At 44.7% G+C, this 15,960-nt stretch overlaps 1 long non-coding RNA gene across 1 annotated transcript; it reads left to right on the top strand.

The window, feature by feature from the left end:
- Positions 1-6,911: 6,911 nt before the first annotated feature.
- Positions 6,912-12,777, top strand: LOC144235929 (uncharacterized). Its single transcript, XR_013336362.1, has 2 exons — positions 6,912-7,167; positions 12,242-12,777. It is a non-coding gene; the product is annotated as an uncharacterized LOC144235929 (long non-coding RNA).
- The last annotated feature ends 3,183 nt before the right edge of the window (positions 12,778-15,960 follow it).

Here is a 15,960-nt window from a genome sequence, read left to right as displayed (position 1 = left end):
CGGGGCGCTGGCGGCCGCCGCCGCCGGGCGGGGGCGGGGCCTTGGAGAATTCCCGCGGGAGAGGTGTTAGTGAAGGGCCGAGGTCCCCAACTGCCAAAGGTCGCACGGCCCAACCGGAACCGGCCGGGGCACTGCCTTGGCAGTCAGAACTCTTTTCCAATCCGGCACCGCCAATTGGCAGGTGTGTGAGCTGGCACCGGTTACTTAACATCTTTTGGTCTCAGTTTCTTCATCCCTACAATGAGATAACAATCACCTCATACAAGTGCTGTAAAAAATAATAATAATAATGTAGCCCGGCCCACGGTGAGTGCTCAATCAAGAGTAGCTATGAGGGTGATAATGAACGCGATCCCAAATTCCCCGCTCTCTGTTTTGGCCAGCCGGCGGCTTACTCTGGAGGGCAGTGGGTTCAAGAACGGTGCCAGGTGGGCGGGGAAGGGGGAGGATCGTTTGAGGGCCAGAAAAGGGGAAGGTAAGGGGGGTGAGATCTGGAGGTGGTGTGGGAGTGACCGTTTTGCCCTGCCCTCACCAAAAAAGGTGAGGCTAAGAGGCTAAATTAGGGAAGGGGAATAAAGGAGGAACTGAAATTCGGNTCTCCCCGGCTGAATCCTTTTCAGTTTCTCCCTGCTTTTTATCTCTGGGCTGCCAATCATTCACTTCCTTGTTCCGGATATCCATTGGATTGGCAGATTCGCTTCATTCCCCATATGCTACCTCAAAGGCTTAACCATGGATGGGTTGGTCATCAGATTGGAAAGGCCACTTTGAAGCTTTCAGGTTTTACAGCCAAGGAAAGGCCCAGAGCAGAGAAGTAACTTGTTCAGGGTCCCACGACAGAGCCAGGACTAGAACCTAAGTGTCCTGACTCCCATCCAGTGTTTTTGCTACATCCCTTGCTTCTTCAAGGTCCTCAGAACCCCAGTCTTGAATTGCTGCTGGCTTCTCACCTGATCACTAGGCCATCCTCCCTTCGATTCACACTACGCATTGCTTCACTGACCTGCTCAAACCAGTGACTTTGCCTCATCACCAACTGCATATACTTCCGACGTCAGATTTCAAGGGATTCCTATTTTGTCCCCACCCTGACTCATTCTACTCTATCTCCCAAACAAACCTCCAGGCCTGTACTCCCTCTGTTGTCCTATGACTGCCCTGCCAACCTCTCTGCCTACCCAGGTCCTCAGACTTCACTCAGACTTCCCCCACGGTTTAGCTCCCAGTAGTCCCTGTCAGGGCAGGGACCAGGTGGTGACTCACTTGTGTCTTCCATAGTCCCTGGCAGAAACCTGGGTACACAGTAGGTACTCACAAAGTGCTACAGAATTGAAGAGTTTGCGGGCTATTCCGGCCTACTACCAGTACACGTCGTTTCCTTTTATCGTGGAGGAAATTAGAAGATGCATTATGCCTCAGGTTTGCAACGGAGGGTAGCTACCCTGTGGGAAAGATCTATTCAGTACATTGTAAATATTTAATGGTGATAGAAAGGGAAAAGAAAGGAGGCACCAGACAGGTAAGTGACGGGAAAGCCTAACAGAACTCTGTTGTTTTGGTGCCATCCCGCTCCCCTCCCCTTTTTATTTAAAAAAAAAATTTTTTAACATATATTTATATTTGAGAGACAGAGACAGATCATGAGCAGGGGATGGGCAGAAAGAGAGGGACACACAGAATGGGAAGCAGGCTCCAGGCTCTGAGCTGTCAGCACAGAGCCCAACACGGGGCTCGAACCCATGAACTGTGAGATCATGACCGCCAAAGTCAGACGCTCAACTGACTGAGCCACCCAGGCGCCCCTCCCCTCCCCCTTTTTAAAGTTTATTTATTTTGAGAGAGAGAGAAAGAGGCTGTGGGAGAGGCAGAGAGAGGGAGAAAGAAAGAATCTCAAGCAGGCTCCACGCTGTCAGTGTGGAGCTCAGTGCCTGGTTCAAACTCACAAACGGTGAGATCATGACCTGAACCGAAATCAAGAATCAGACACTTAACTGACTGAGCCACCCAGACGCCCCAACCACTTCCCTTTCTTGACAATATATTAGTGCCATTCAACCTCATGGGTCCATTCACTATCATAAAGATTTATTGAGAACTTACTTGGTGCCCGGCAGCTAGGAGCTAGGGAGGGCACAAAGCCTTCTGAGCAAGATCCCGTCCCAAGGCACACCATGACAAATGCTGTAAAGGAAGTTCTGTGTTAATAAAATGCTTTGGGGGTTTTGAGGTTGGAGTGATTTTTCTTAGCAGGTGGAATTTTATGAAGGAAGTAGGACTGAGCTGAGCCCTAAGGCATATACCATATTTGACAGGCAGAGAGAGGGACACGGGGGGTGGGGAGAATATTTCAGAAAGAACAGAACAGCCTATGCAAAGGTATGGGGGTCAGAGAGTTCATGGCATGTTTAGGGGTATGAGCACCCTACTGGGGCTGGAATGTGGGATATTTTAGGAGGACACTGGGGGTGGGTCATAGAGACACCGAGGTAGGTGAGCCCAGATCATGTAGATCATGAACACCAGGCTACGGAGTTTATACCACCGTGTTAGGCCAGGGCGAGCCAGCCTTCAGAGGGTTTGAGCACTGGCATGATGAAGTTGTGCTTCAGGTTGTAAGGCAGGTATGAGCCGAAGTAGCCCAGCAGTCAATATCATGGCAGGTCATGGCCAGATGCCTTCATTTTTACCTGGGGACTGTCTGCCTCTGGCCCCTTCCACCTGCCACTTACCCATCTTTGGTGTCTATTTCAAGTTGGGAGTGTATTAAATAAGACATATACTTCCCTCCCGGTTTTCCTACCTGTGCACTGTTCTACTACATCCCAGCTGGACAAAGTCAGGGATTTGGGTTCAAAACTGACCCTGGGAGAGGCGCCTGGGTGGCTCAGTTGGTTGAGAGTCTGACTTCGGCTCAGGTCATGATCAACTGCTTTGTGAGTTCAAGCCCCGCATGAGCTCTGTGCTGACAGCTCAGAGCCTGGAGCCTGCTTCACATTCTGTGTCTGTATGTGTCTCTCTCTGCCCCTCCCCTGATCTCACTATGTCCTTCTCTCTCTCAAAAATAAACGTGAAAAAAATTTTTTTAATTAAAAAAAAAAGCTGACCCTGGGAATAAAGTTTTTCAGCTCTCATGACCCATCCTCCCCCACACTCACGTTGTTAGTGTGGGCCCACAATAAAGATAGCAAGGAGCTAAACCTAGCTGGGCAGCCTCACAGGCTGAGTATGACACAAAGCATCCCTTCCATTCATGGAAAGGATTGGAAGACAAAGTGGTGGGGGAGGGGCAACGAGGGAGGAAAAATTATGAGCACCTTGTGACCTCATGTGTTTGGGTTTCTGTCAGACACACGGGCTCCGTGGTTAGAGCAGAGGTGGTAGACTGGGGAGGGCAGGGCTGCCCCACCACCTCAAGATATCCAGATCAAGATCCTTCTAGACACTGGACGGTGGCAGGAGTTCACTCAGAGGAGTGGGGGCTCACCGGAGGCGGGAATTGGAAGTTTGTCAGAGAAGAGAGGAGCCGGGAGCTACAGCACACGATGTGCTTGGAGCTGCCTTACTGCCTGCTAGACGCCTTGGTGGCTGTTTTCTCCTTTCTCCAGCCAGAGCGCAGCGTCCCTGAAGACTCGCTTGCTGACCGCCCAGGAGTGAGCCTGTCTTCTCCCAATTTTACAGCCCCACAGTCCAGCGAGGGGGTGTGCAGGTGCAAGGGCGAGGGCCAGGAGCCCCGTTCCCCACCTGCACTCGGGGGAACCCACCTGGGCGTCCCTCCCAGCCTCTCAGGCAGCCTGGGCGGTCCTGGGGCGGCTGACCCCTCGCAGGCTCCCTGCATTCCGGGAGTGTTTATAAACACCTCCCACACCAGGGTGTGGCCAGATGACTTCTCGTTCCTCTGGCCGGCCTGCCTCTAGCCCTGACTGAAAGAGGAAAAGAATTTCTGTGGGCCCTGAGCACGTGGCCAAGGTGCCTGGCAGGTTGGACTGGACAGGTTAGCCATCCTGCCCCTCCCCCCACAGAGGAGCACACCAGGACACAGCTGTGCGCTTAGGTGACCAGCGGGGATTTGCTTTTAGGGGGGGCCAGGAACAGCCCCCCAGGATAAGACCTCCTGTAGAGCCACGTTGCGGGGGAGGCTAAGAGCGAGCAGAGGGAGAGATGTTCACTACTCTACCACTGCCAACCAGCCACTCCTGCCCACAGCTCCTCAGGACACCCCCATCTGCCAGAGAACTAACTCAAAACCCACCTCTGGGGGTTCTGATCGGGCTAATGTGCTAGCCAGCCCAAGGGAGGAGCAGAGAGAGGCTGGTGATGGCTGCTTGTCTTTCTCCTTTGCCTCGGACTCTGGGGTGTGGTGACAAACGTCCACACATGACTCATTCACTGGAGTGCTTGGTAAACAGCCTTCTGGCTTCTCCAAGTCCAGCTGCCTCAGACTCTTGCCCACTCAGCTGACCAAGGAGACGACCAAGGTATCTCTGTAGGCTCTGTGAGCAGGGGGCTCCCCTCTTAGGGGTCAGCGAGCCAAGGGAACAAGGAAGTCCCCAACATCAGGCTCTCTTTCCATCGCCCCAGTGGGTGTGGCAATGTGGAGGTTAAAACTGTGGCCACGTGGGACAGAGGATGGTCTCAAGAGGCAAATGGCTAACATTTCCCCAGACAGTCTTGCTGTCAATGTTACTTAGTTTAACAAAGCTTGCATCGCATCTTTCTAATTTGCCCAGTTTCTTCAGAGAAGGCCCCAGAATCTTACAAGTGAAAGGCTGTCTAGAGAATGCGGACCCCTTCCCTTCCTGCTTTCTGAACTAAGCCTTCCCCTGCGCTTCTCCTGGCCTCTGGCCCCTCCCGTTCAGAAATTCCTTCTGGTTTCCTAGCTTATTTCCTGCGCTCTGATTCAGCACTTGCTTTATTCACCTGTAAGCGTCTGGAAGGCAGGAAATGGGGGCTTTACCAGTTCCCCATCTCCGATGGTGCAAGCAGAAGGCAAGGTAGCTTATGTAGGAGAGGCATGGATGATTTTGAAGCCTTCGGCATTTGTCCAGTCAAGGCCACTTTTAGCACAACCGAATAGAACCATCTTAGAAAATACAGGTTTATTCTTTCTAATTATAAAAGAAATATGTGGGGGCGCCTGGGTGGCTCAGTCGGTTAAGTGCCCAACTTCGGCTCAGGTCATGATCTCACTGTTTGTGAGTTCTAGTCCCATGGCAGGCTCTGGGCTGACAGCTCAGGGTCTGGAGCCTGCTTCGAATTCTGTGTCTCCCTCTCTCTGCCCCTCCCTCACTCATGTTCTGTCTCTCTCTCAAAATTAAATATTTAAAAATTTTTAAAAATATATGTGTTCATTGTAGATGCAAGCCATACTTTACCTTTCCAGAATCAGTTTCGTGGCATACAGGGAGAAGGGAATGCAGAAGTTCCAAGTATTTATCCCTCCTTGAATTGTCCCATTGGAAGCTACCCTCAGGGTCTTGTTCTCCTCCTGGCCTGTTCCATGTAAGCCATGAGCCTCCACTTTCTCAACTGCTGGGACCCCTGGACACAGACTCACGGAGGCAGAGCCGGCCAAGATGTGGTGTAAGCAGCCCACCATCCCTTTACTTCGCTTCCCTTTTGATGCCACAGAACAGGGCACAGCATATGTTGGCTTTTGATCCTAAGGAATTATAATGTAGGCCTGGAAGCCTCAGGGTAAGCCCAGCAATTGACAGTTCACTAAGTCCAAGGTTGGGGTAGGGTTGGGGGTGGGCATGGCTAGAATAAAGGTCCTTCCTTACCTAGGGGCTTGAACCAGGTTCAAACCAAGTTTTATCCTTAAGTATCTTCTTACCTGACCTTATAGTCCCTCTGATGAATCTCCACCCACCTTTGGGAAAAGAGAAAGAAAATATTGTCAATAAGCATAATTTGGGAGGGGGGCACCTGGGTGGCTCAGTTGGTTAAGCATCCGACTTCCACTCAGGTCATGATCTCATGGTTCATGGGTTTGAACCCTGTGTCGGGCTCTGTGCTGACAGCTCAAAGCCTAGAGCCTGCTTCGGATTCTGTGTCTTCTCTCTTTGACCCTCTTCCACTCACTCTCCCTCTCTCAAAAATAAATCAATTTTAAAGAACGTTTTTTAAAAATAATCATATATTTTTTAAATTTAAGCGGGCTTCATGCCCAGCACGCAGCCCAACACGGGGCTTGAACTCACAACTCTGAGATCAAGACCTGAGCGGAGATCAAGACAGAGAGATTTAACCAACTGAGCCACGCAGGTGGCTCCATTCATAATTTTTAACAAACATAGGTATTGGAATCTAATATATTCAGAAAATAGAAAAGAACATTATCACATAGAGACAGATTTTTTTTTAACCACAGCCACAATAAAGGAAAGAAGGTGAAAAGGAAAATGTACTGTAATCATTATCAGCAGAAAAGTGCATAAAAGCGTTCAGCGTGGTGAGTCTTCAGCACCCAGATCAGGAAGCAGGACAGTATCCGTACTGCGGAAACCATACCGGAGTCCCCTTCAGTCCCTGTGCCCCTCCTTTCCATAGGGTACCAACCGCCACCCCAGCTTCTGTCCCCTACACTAGTCTAGCTATTTTTGAACATTGTATAAGTGAATCATACATTAGGTATTTATTTGGAGTCAGGCTCCTTTCACTCAGTATTATGAGAGTCACCAGTGGTGTTTGTGGGTAGTAATTTGTTCATCCTTATTGTTTTATAGCAATATATCACAATTTATTTTTCATTCTGTGGTTGATAGACATGGCTTGTAGTGGGTTGAATGGCACTCCCCCCTTACCCCCCCAAAAAACCAAATGTATGCATGTCCTAATCTCTGGAACCTGTGAATGCTACTTGCTTATAAAATCTGTTTCTGCAGATATCATTAAGGATCTTGAGATGAGAAGATCATCATGGATTGTCCAAGTGGGCCCTCCATCCAATGACAGACGTCCTTAAAGGAATGAGCCACAGAGGTCACCCAGAAGGGGCCAAGGTCATGAGAAGATGCAAAGGTTGGAATAATGCATCTGCAAGCCAACAAATGCCCACAGCCACCGCTGGCAGCTGGAAGAGGCAGGGAACCGGAATTTCTCAAGAGCATCTGGAAGGAGTGTAGCTCTGACACCTTGACTGTGGACGTCTGAGCTCCAGACATGACAGTGAGAGATTTAATTACTGTTTCAAGCCACCGAGTTTGTGGTAGTTCATCATGGCAGCCACGGGAAACCAACAGAGAACTATTAGGAACACATTGCCATCCATTCTCTTGTGTCTTTTTGTACATATACATAAATATACACGCACACCCCTAAGAATGGAATTGCCAGATCATAGGGTTGGGTATATGTTCAGCACTACGAGATATTGCCAAATAATTTTTTAAAGCAGTTACACCAATTTATACTCCCACCAGCGCTGTTTGAGATCCAGTTTCTCCACATTTTTGTCAACCTTGGCATTGTCAGTCTTTTGTATTTGGCCCTGCTGGTAGATATGCAGTGGTTTTAATTTGTATTTCCCTGATGACTAATGAGGTTGAGCACTTGTTTATTAGCCATTTGGATTTGGTCTTTTGTGATGTGTTATTCAGGTCTTTTGTCCATTTTTCTTTTCTGTTATCTATTTTATTGATTTGGAATGTATATTTATATTACTACATAGTATATATAACATATTTCTATTATACCATATGTAATATATACCACACATATATGTAATATATGAAAATGTTTGCAAATACCTTCTCCCACTCTGTGGCTTACTTCTTCACTCTCAGTGGTCTTTATTTCTTTACCTTTCACATTTAGGTTAGCTATCCATCTGGAATTAATTTGTATGTATTGTTAAAAGATAATTTTTTAAAGATAACTCTTGATGTCAGTTCAGGTCATGATCTCACCATTCACCGGATCAAGCCCTGCATCAGGCTCCTTGCTGTCATTGGATCTCTCTCTCCTTGGGATTCTCTCTCTTCCTCTCTCTGCCCCTCCTCCACATGTGTGCACACATGTGTGCTCTCTCTCTCTCAAAATAAATAAATAAACTTAAAAGTTTTTAAAGATAAAAATCACGACTCTCATACACATATGAAAATAAACACATATTAACATTTTATTTAACTTATTTAGAAGAAAAACTGGCCAGGTGTTTCAACCTGTTCAAAGGTGAGTCCAAAGAACAGACACATTTGTAGATCAGGAATATTGAAATGAATATGCAAATTGAGGCAAAATAAATTTTTCTACAGGGGGCGATGATGTCCCTCCATGAGACAGAATTTATTTTCATGAATTTTGCTTTGCTATCAGTTATCTACAAGTTACAGAGTTATAAAATAGTTGCCATAAAATCACAATCAGATAACCCAGAGGGCATGCTACAAAAATGCAGTTTTCCATGGAAATATAAACTTTTCCTACCATATAGTGTCAGATAAGAATCAAGATTCTTTTTTTGTTTTCTCACAAAAATATCCCATATTTTTGGGTCCCATAGACCCAGTGCCATTTATTGAAAAACCTAGCTCTTCACTGTCATGGTTACATCAGATTTGTTTCTGATCTCTATTCTGGTCCATTGCTCTATTGGTCCATCCTTGAGCCAATGCCACATTATCTTAATTATTATAGTTTTCTAATTCTTCTTGATATCTACTTATGTAAAGCCTTCAGCTTTGTCCTTCCTCCATCCAGATTTCTTGGTTATTCTTGGCCTTTAGCATTTTCATATTCATTTTAGAATCAACCTGTTCATTTCTAAAACAAAACAAGACCAAACAAAACAACAACAACAAAAAGCTTGCTCAAATTTTGATTGAGATTGCATTGAATTTATAGATCAATGTGGGGAAATTTAACATCTTTACAATATTGAATCTTCCAAACAATGAGCAAGATATGTCCTTTTCAAATTTTATTTCTCTCAGTGTTTATAGTTTTCTATGCAGGTCTTGTACATCTTTTGTTAGGTTTATTCCGAGGTATTTGATGTTCTTGATGCTATTGTAAACAGTATCACTTTACATTTTCATTTTTAATAGCCACTCATAATTTATAAAACCTCTCTGATCCTGGGGCACCTGGCTGGCTCAGAGGGTAGAGCACGTGACTCTTAAACTCAGGGTTGTAAGTTCAAGCCACACATTGCGATTACTTAAAATGTTAAAAACACAAAGCAATGTTTCGTCCTCCTCCTCTCTCTTTTTTCTTTTCTTTTTTTTTTTTATAATTTATTCTTTTAATGTCTCATTTATTTCTGAGAGAGAGAGAGAGAGACAGCATGAGCAGGGGAGGGTCAGAGAGAGAGGGAGACACAGAATCTGAAACAGGCTCCAGGCTCCGAGCTGTCAGCACAGAGCCCGATGCAGGGCTCGAACCCACGATCCGTGAGATCATGACCTGAGCCGAAATCGGACGCTTAACCGACTGAGCCACCCAGGCGCCCCCTCTCTTTTTTTCAAAAATTTTTTTATTTGAGAGAAAGAGCACGAGTAGGGGAGAGAGGTGGCAGAGTGGGGAGAGAAGGGTGGTGGGGTGAGAAGAGAGAAATGGGGGGCAAGAACGGGGGAGGAGAGAGGGAGACACTGGGGGAGAGAGGGAGATGGTGGAGGAGAGGGATGGGCAGGAGAGAGAGTGAAAGAGAATCTAAAGCAGGCTCCACACCCAGTGCAGAGCCCTATGCAGGGCTCAGTCCCACAGCCCTGGGATCATGACCTGAGCTAAAATCAAGAGTCAGTCGCTCAACCAACTGAGCCACCGAGGCACCCATCATTTTCCTTCTCTTCTTCTCTGATCTATACACCACCCAGTGAGATCCTTGACACCTCACAGAAAGAAGTGAGAGGGCTCCCTTGAGAATGCAAGATGACCATTGGAAAATGGACTCTTATTAAGTTTTTTTTTAATGTTTCTTTTCGAGAGGAAGAAAGAGAGCATGCGCAAGCAGGGGAGGGGCAGCAGGGGAGGGGCAGAGAGAGAGAGGGAGACAGATAAGCAGGCTCCCAGCTGTCAGCACAGAGCCCGATGCGGGGTTTGAACCCACGGACCATGAGATCATGACCTGAGCCAAAGTTGGAAGCTCAACCGACTGAGCTACCCAAGCGCCCCTAAATTCTTAACCTAAAGCTTTCATCTACCTCGGTTTCTTTCTTTTTTTAATATCAAGCTTTCATTCATTCATTCATTCATTCATTTATTCATTCATTCAAGATCTAATTCCCAAAACATAAAATTAGCCATTTTCAAGTGTGCAGTGCAGTGGATTTTAGTATCTTCACTATGTTGTGCAACCATCACCACTGTTTAATGCCAGAACATTTCCATCACCCAAGAAAGAAACCCCATGCCTATGAGCAATCAGTCCAATTCCGCTTTCCCAGCCCCTGACAAACACTAATCTGCTTTCTGTCTCTGTAGATTTGCATTTCATGTAAATGGAATCATACAATATGTGGGCTTTTTTGTCTGGCTTCTTTCACTTAGCCTCGTGTTTTCGAGATTCATCCAGGCCATAGCCTGTGTCAGTACTTGATTCGTTTTGATGGCATTGCCTCTGTTTTCCCATAAGAAAGGATTGGTTCAGGGGCGCCTGGGTGGCTTAGTCGGTTAAGCGTCCGACATTCGCTCAGGTCATGATCTCGCGGTTCGTGAGTTCGAGGCCCGCGTCGGGCTCTGTGCTGACTGCCAGCTCGGAGCCTGGAGCCTGTTTCAGTCTGTGACTCCCTCTCTCCCTGACCCTCCCCTGCTCATGCTGTCTCTCTCTCTCTCTCTCCTAGAAATAAATTTAAAAATATTAAAAAAAAAAACAACAAAAAAGAAAGGATTGGTTCATAGGAAATCTTGAAAAAAAAAAAGATAAGTAGAAAAAAGTAAAAATCTAAAAATCACTTATATTCTACCTCGGACAAATAACAATGTTACTGTTTCAGTGCACTTCTTCCCAGTGTTTCTCTGTGCCCACTTGTCTTTATACGTAGTGAAGAGTATATGGTGCACACACTTTTGTCTCCCATTTTGCCCATGTTTTCTCATTTTATTGGAAAATTTCATATACTTAATTCCTAATGGTTGTTTAATTTCATTATGTGCATGTACACTCATTTTTTAGCGGTCTCCCTATTATTAAACATAATACTATACATAATACTTCCATGAAAATCTTTGTGCATAAAACACTGCTTATATTTAGATTTATTTCCTTAACACATTTCCTAATGACACATTCTGGGAAATGGGCCAAAAATTGTGAACATTTTGGGGCGCCTGGGTGGCTCAGTCGGTTGAGTGTCCAACTTCGGCTCAGGTCATGATCTCACAGCTCGTGGGTTCGAGCCCCGCGTCGGGCTCGGTGCTGACATCTCAGAGCCTGGAGCCTGCTTTGGATTCTGTATCTCCCTCTCTCTCTGACCCTCTCCTGTTCATGCTGTGTCCTCTCCCTCTCTCTCTCAGAAATAAATAAAACATAAAGAAAATTTTTTTAATAAAAAAATTAAAAGAAATTGTGAACATTTTTAATATTCGTTATACATAATGACAAATGTCACTTCCCCACAGCAATGTATTGGTGAAAAGCTATTTCACCTATCCTTCTCTACTATTGAATATTATAACTTTTTATTTCTGTTAATTTGATAGATTAAAATGGTAATTTTTGCATTTATGCGATTGCAAAATAGGTAATTTGCATTTCTTTGATTTCTAGCTAGTTTGAATATTTTCTCATGTGTTAAATCAATTATCTTATTTTACACAAAAAGTGTCTGCTCATATCCTTTGCCGGATTTCTTTACTGGGGTCTTAGCACTTGGTTATTGATTTATAAACGTTCTCATGTAATACAGACATTGACCCTTTGTGCAGTTTCCGATAACCTATTTTTTTCTCCATTTTGTTGTTACCTTTTAACTTGGTCATTAATTTTTCATTTTCCTGTAGTCAAACATTTTCTCTTGGAGCAATGAACGTAATGTTTTCCGTTGCACTTAAGCTTAGAATGTCTTCCTCTAGATATGAAATTCACTTATGTTCATATAGCCTTTTCTGGCCTGAGTTTTTACCATTTTACATGTTCATCTTTCAGGAATTTATGTTGGTACATAACGTGGTTTAAAGATAAATTTTACTTTTTCCCCCGAAGTGCTGTTTAAATATTGAAAGAGAATTTGTTGAATAACCTGACTCAATTCCCTAATTGGATTTATAACCCTTCCTTATCATATAATTCTTATATTTACAGGGTCTGTTTGAAATGCTTAGACTGCCTGAGTGATTCTAATCATCTTAATTATATAAGATTCCACCAACTTACGCATTTGGAGAACTTTCAAGAAAAGAGAAGATATACATTGGAGAAGGTAACCTGGATGAGCCCCTCTTTGCTTGATTTAATGAATCCTGGTATGATAGGCAAAAGCACTGTCTTCTAAAGGTCCATAGCCTGTCTCCAGGATGAATGACATTTAAATCACCCCATAGGCATTCATGAACTAAGAAGGCCCTCACTAAGATGAAAGCATCCTGGGATATGTTTATCAAACATTAGTAAGCTTCTGAAGATGTATATCCAATAGAAAAAAAGAATACAGATAAATATACTTAAGGGTACTTTCCAAAAATACATGAAGAAAAAGACATGCTGGCTTATGTTTTAATGCTCCTTGACTAGATCCTTGACTTCTACAGGAAGACAGACAAAAACTTCTTACAGTTGTGAATAGTTTCACACAGAAAATAATTATACAAACAAATGTAAAAATAAAACTATGACACGTGCTTTGGAGCTGTTTCTTGTCAGCATTTTTCAAGTTATTTTGACTATGACTTTTCTGTTAAATACATTTGACATCAGGACACGCAGGAACTAGTGCTTTAAGCTCTGACAGTGACATCAGGAGGATGAGTAAAAATTAAGTGGGTGAAGAGAAGAAAAATGGTTCAAGCAGAGAAAGCAATATGTACAAAGTCCCTGGGGCAGGACAGAGCAAGCAATGATAAGCATTGTAAAAAAGACTACTTGGCCAGATCTATAAAGCAAGGGTGATCATGGAGCGCCTGCGTGGCTCAGTCGGTTAAATGACCAACTTTGGCTCAGGTCATGATCTTGCGGTTCGTGGGTTCGAGCCCCGTGTCGGGCTCTGTGCTGACAGCTCAGAGCCTGGAGCCTGTTTCAGATTTTGTATCTCCCTCTCTCTCTGACCCTCCCCTGCTCACGCTCTCTCTCTCTCTCTCTCTCTCTCTCTCTCAGAAATAAATAAAACATTAAAAAAAAAAAAAAAGCAAGGGTGATCATGATATGAGACAAGGTTGGAAGAGTCATAGGATTCGTACCATGTATGACCTCAGAGGCCACAGCAAGAACACTTGTCTTAGATTGAGATTTGTTTTGAAAAGATCACTGGCTAGAGTGGAAGATATATAGAAATATGGGTTAGGAGGCTCTTGCAGCAGTGCCAGCGAGAAGTTATGGCAGCCTGGGCTGAATAGTAATGGTGGAGATGGAGGAAAATGAGAGCAGCCCACAGTCTGCAGGCACTAATCCCACAGGATTTAACACCCACTCTGTGCCTCACTCTGATTTGAGGTCATGAAGACCCAGCAGTCAACAAGACAGGCCAACTCCCTGCCCTTAGGAAGATTATATTCTGGCTCCTGGGCTCTGGCTTGCCTACCTGTGCACACAATAATGCTATTGACTGAGATGGGGAATCCTGGAAACAAGATCAGGTGCTATTTTGCACATGTTGAGCTTTGGGTACTTTTGCAATCCCCAAGAGGCTGGTAAACAGACTGCTGGATATATGAGTCTGGAACTCAGAGGAGAGGTCTGGCCAGGAAATATATTTTCCTCATCAGACCTAGAACCAAACCAAGAGATACGAGACACACCATGAAGTATCTTTGTGTGCCTAAAGCCGAGCTGAGGTTGTACGAGAATTCATCCTTAGCACAAATAATATCTGTTTCAGTGCACTTCTTCCCAGTGTTTCTCTATGCCCACTTGTCTTTATACGTAGTGAAGAGTATATGGTGCACATATACCGGATACTTAACAATACACTGAAAAATAACTTGTATGTGAATGGGCAGCTACTACATATCTGTACTCATGGATACACGTACCCACGACACACGTAATTGGACACATGTAATTGGCTGGTACTTGCCGATAAGTGTCGTCGTTAGTGTTACTATTTTTTTTTCCATGTAGAGTGACCCTAAACTCCTTACTAAACTGTGACAGTAGTGATCAAAGTCTGCTTTATATTAGAATTATTTAAGCATATGTCCACGCCGCAAGAACTTCTAGAGGGTAGGACCCTACCTAAATTACATTGTTTGCCCTAGAGTTCCGTATTCAGTGCATAAAATTACAAGTTTTGTCCTCCTTCAGTCTTATTCATTCATTCCATTTAGTAGGAGTCCACATCTGCATCTGTGCATAGCTTAAGACACTCAGGGCAAACAGTTAAAATTGTGCACCTAGCACAAATAATCATTCCTCTATTACTTTAATTCCTAATTCTATTACTCTGCCTGTGTACGTATGCATAAGTGTTTGCATCTACATATGTCATCTACTTCTGCAAAGAAGGTCTCAGTCATGATCACACACTTCTGTTTAGATGTGCAAGGTGCCAATCTCCAGTGAGAAACAGAGTGGTCTGGGTATCAATAGGCGTAAATCTTAGTTTTAGACTCTTTAGCTCTGGGACCCTCAGGTCATTTAATCACCTCCAGCCTGAGTACTCTGTATGAAGGGCAACAAATGGTCTCTTACATCTCCAAGATGCTGTGAAATCCAATTTTATAGTAAAGACGGCTTTTCAACACTTAGATGCCTCTGACCACACACCTTTGATTGAAACACCTCAGAGAAGGCAGGGAAATACTTCTAAGTATTTGGTATAGCTACATTCATCTTTTTTTAATTTTTTATATTTATTTATTATTAAGACAGAGAAAAACAGAGCATCAGTGGGGAAGGAGCAGAGAGAGGGAGACACAGAATCCAAAGCTGGCTCCAGGCTCTGAGCTGTCAGCACAGAGCCAGACATGGGGCTTGAACCCACGAACTGTGAGATCATGACCTGAGCTGAACTCGGACACTTATCCGACTGAGTCAGCCAGGCGCCCCTACATTCATCTTTTAAGATTGCAGTGGGGGGAGGGACCTTTGGGGGGGGGGGGTGAGTCACAACTGAAAGCCTAGGTTGGTGCTGGAAGTTATGAAGCATCATCTGGTTTGAAAGTTGCTCTGGGAAGGGGTGCTAGAAAGACCACCCTTTTGAGGAAGGGGAACATAGGGTCCTGCAGTCTGAGAATTGCTTTGGTTTGCAGCTATACAAAAATATGACCACTGTCCTGGTCGGCCTTCGTCTGAATGTTGAGGTCACCATGTGGTGCGTAATGGAAAATAAAATAAAAAATCATGAACTATTGCTCGGATGACTTACTTTCATGTTATTTTCTGCTTACATTTTGCTCGTCTAATAGACTTTTTAGGTCATTTCAAATGTTCCGGTCTTATGAGTTTAAGCTTCAGAGGCTCTGCAGGGAGTATTAGGGCAAGGTCATGAGTCCACAATGGCAAATGGTTAACGTCACAGCATCCCCAAGCTTCACCTCGCCCTGTGGCTTAGTGGGAACAGCAGCAACCCGAGAAAGATGCTGAGGGGAGGCATCGGCAATGCCAGGGGTCAAAAGTCAAATCTGTGTGGTCCTGTCACCTCTTTCCATGAGGAGATCCTCTATCCACTGTGAGTCACGGAAGGTTCTGGATGTTACGGTCAGTAAAGGAGTGTAGCCATTTTCTCATATGAGCCCAAAGTTTAGCCAGTATCAAAACATCTGACCTTTCAGAGTCGTGTTTTTCTTTCTATTTATTTGTACCCTGCCCTGTCTCAAAAAGGCTTTAAGACTGTTGACAAAATCACGTAAGTGAAGTTCAACCGCATA

The sequence above is a fragment of the Crocuta crocuta genome, unplaced genomic scaffold (genome assembly GCF_008692635.1).
Source record: "Crocuta crocuta isolate KB4526 unplaced genomic scaffold, BGI_CrCroc_1.0 scaffold698, whole genome shotgun sequence".
NCBI classification, from domain to species: domain Eukaryota; kingdom Metazoa; phylum Chordata; class Mammalia; order Carnivora; family Hyaenidae; genus Crocuta; species Crocuta crocuta.
This window is presented reverse-complemented; position numbering and strand designations above follow the sequence as displayed.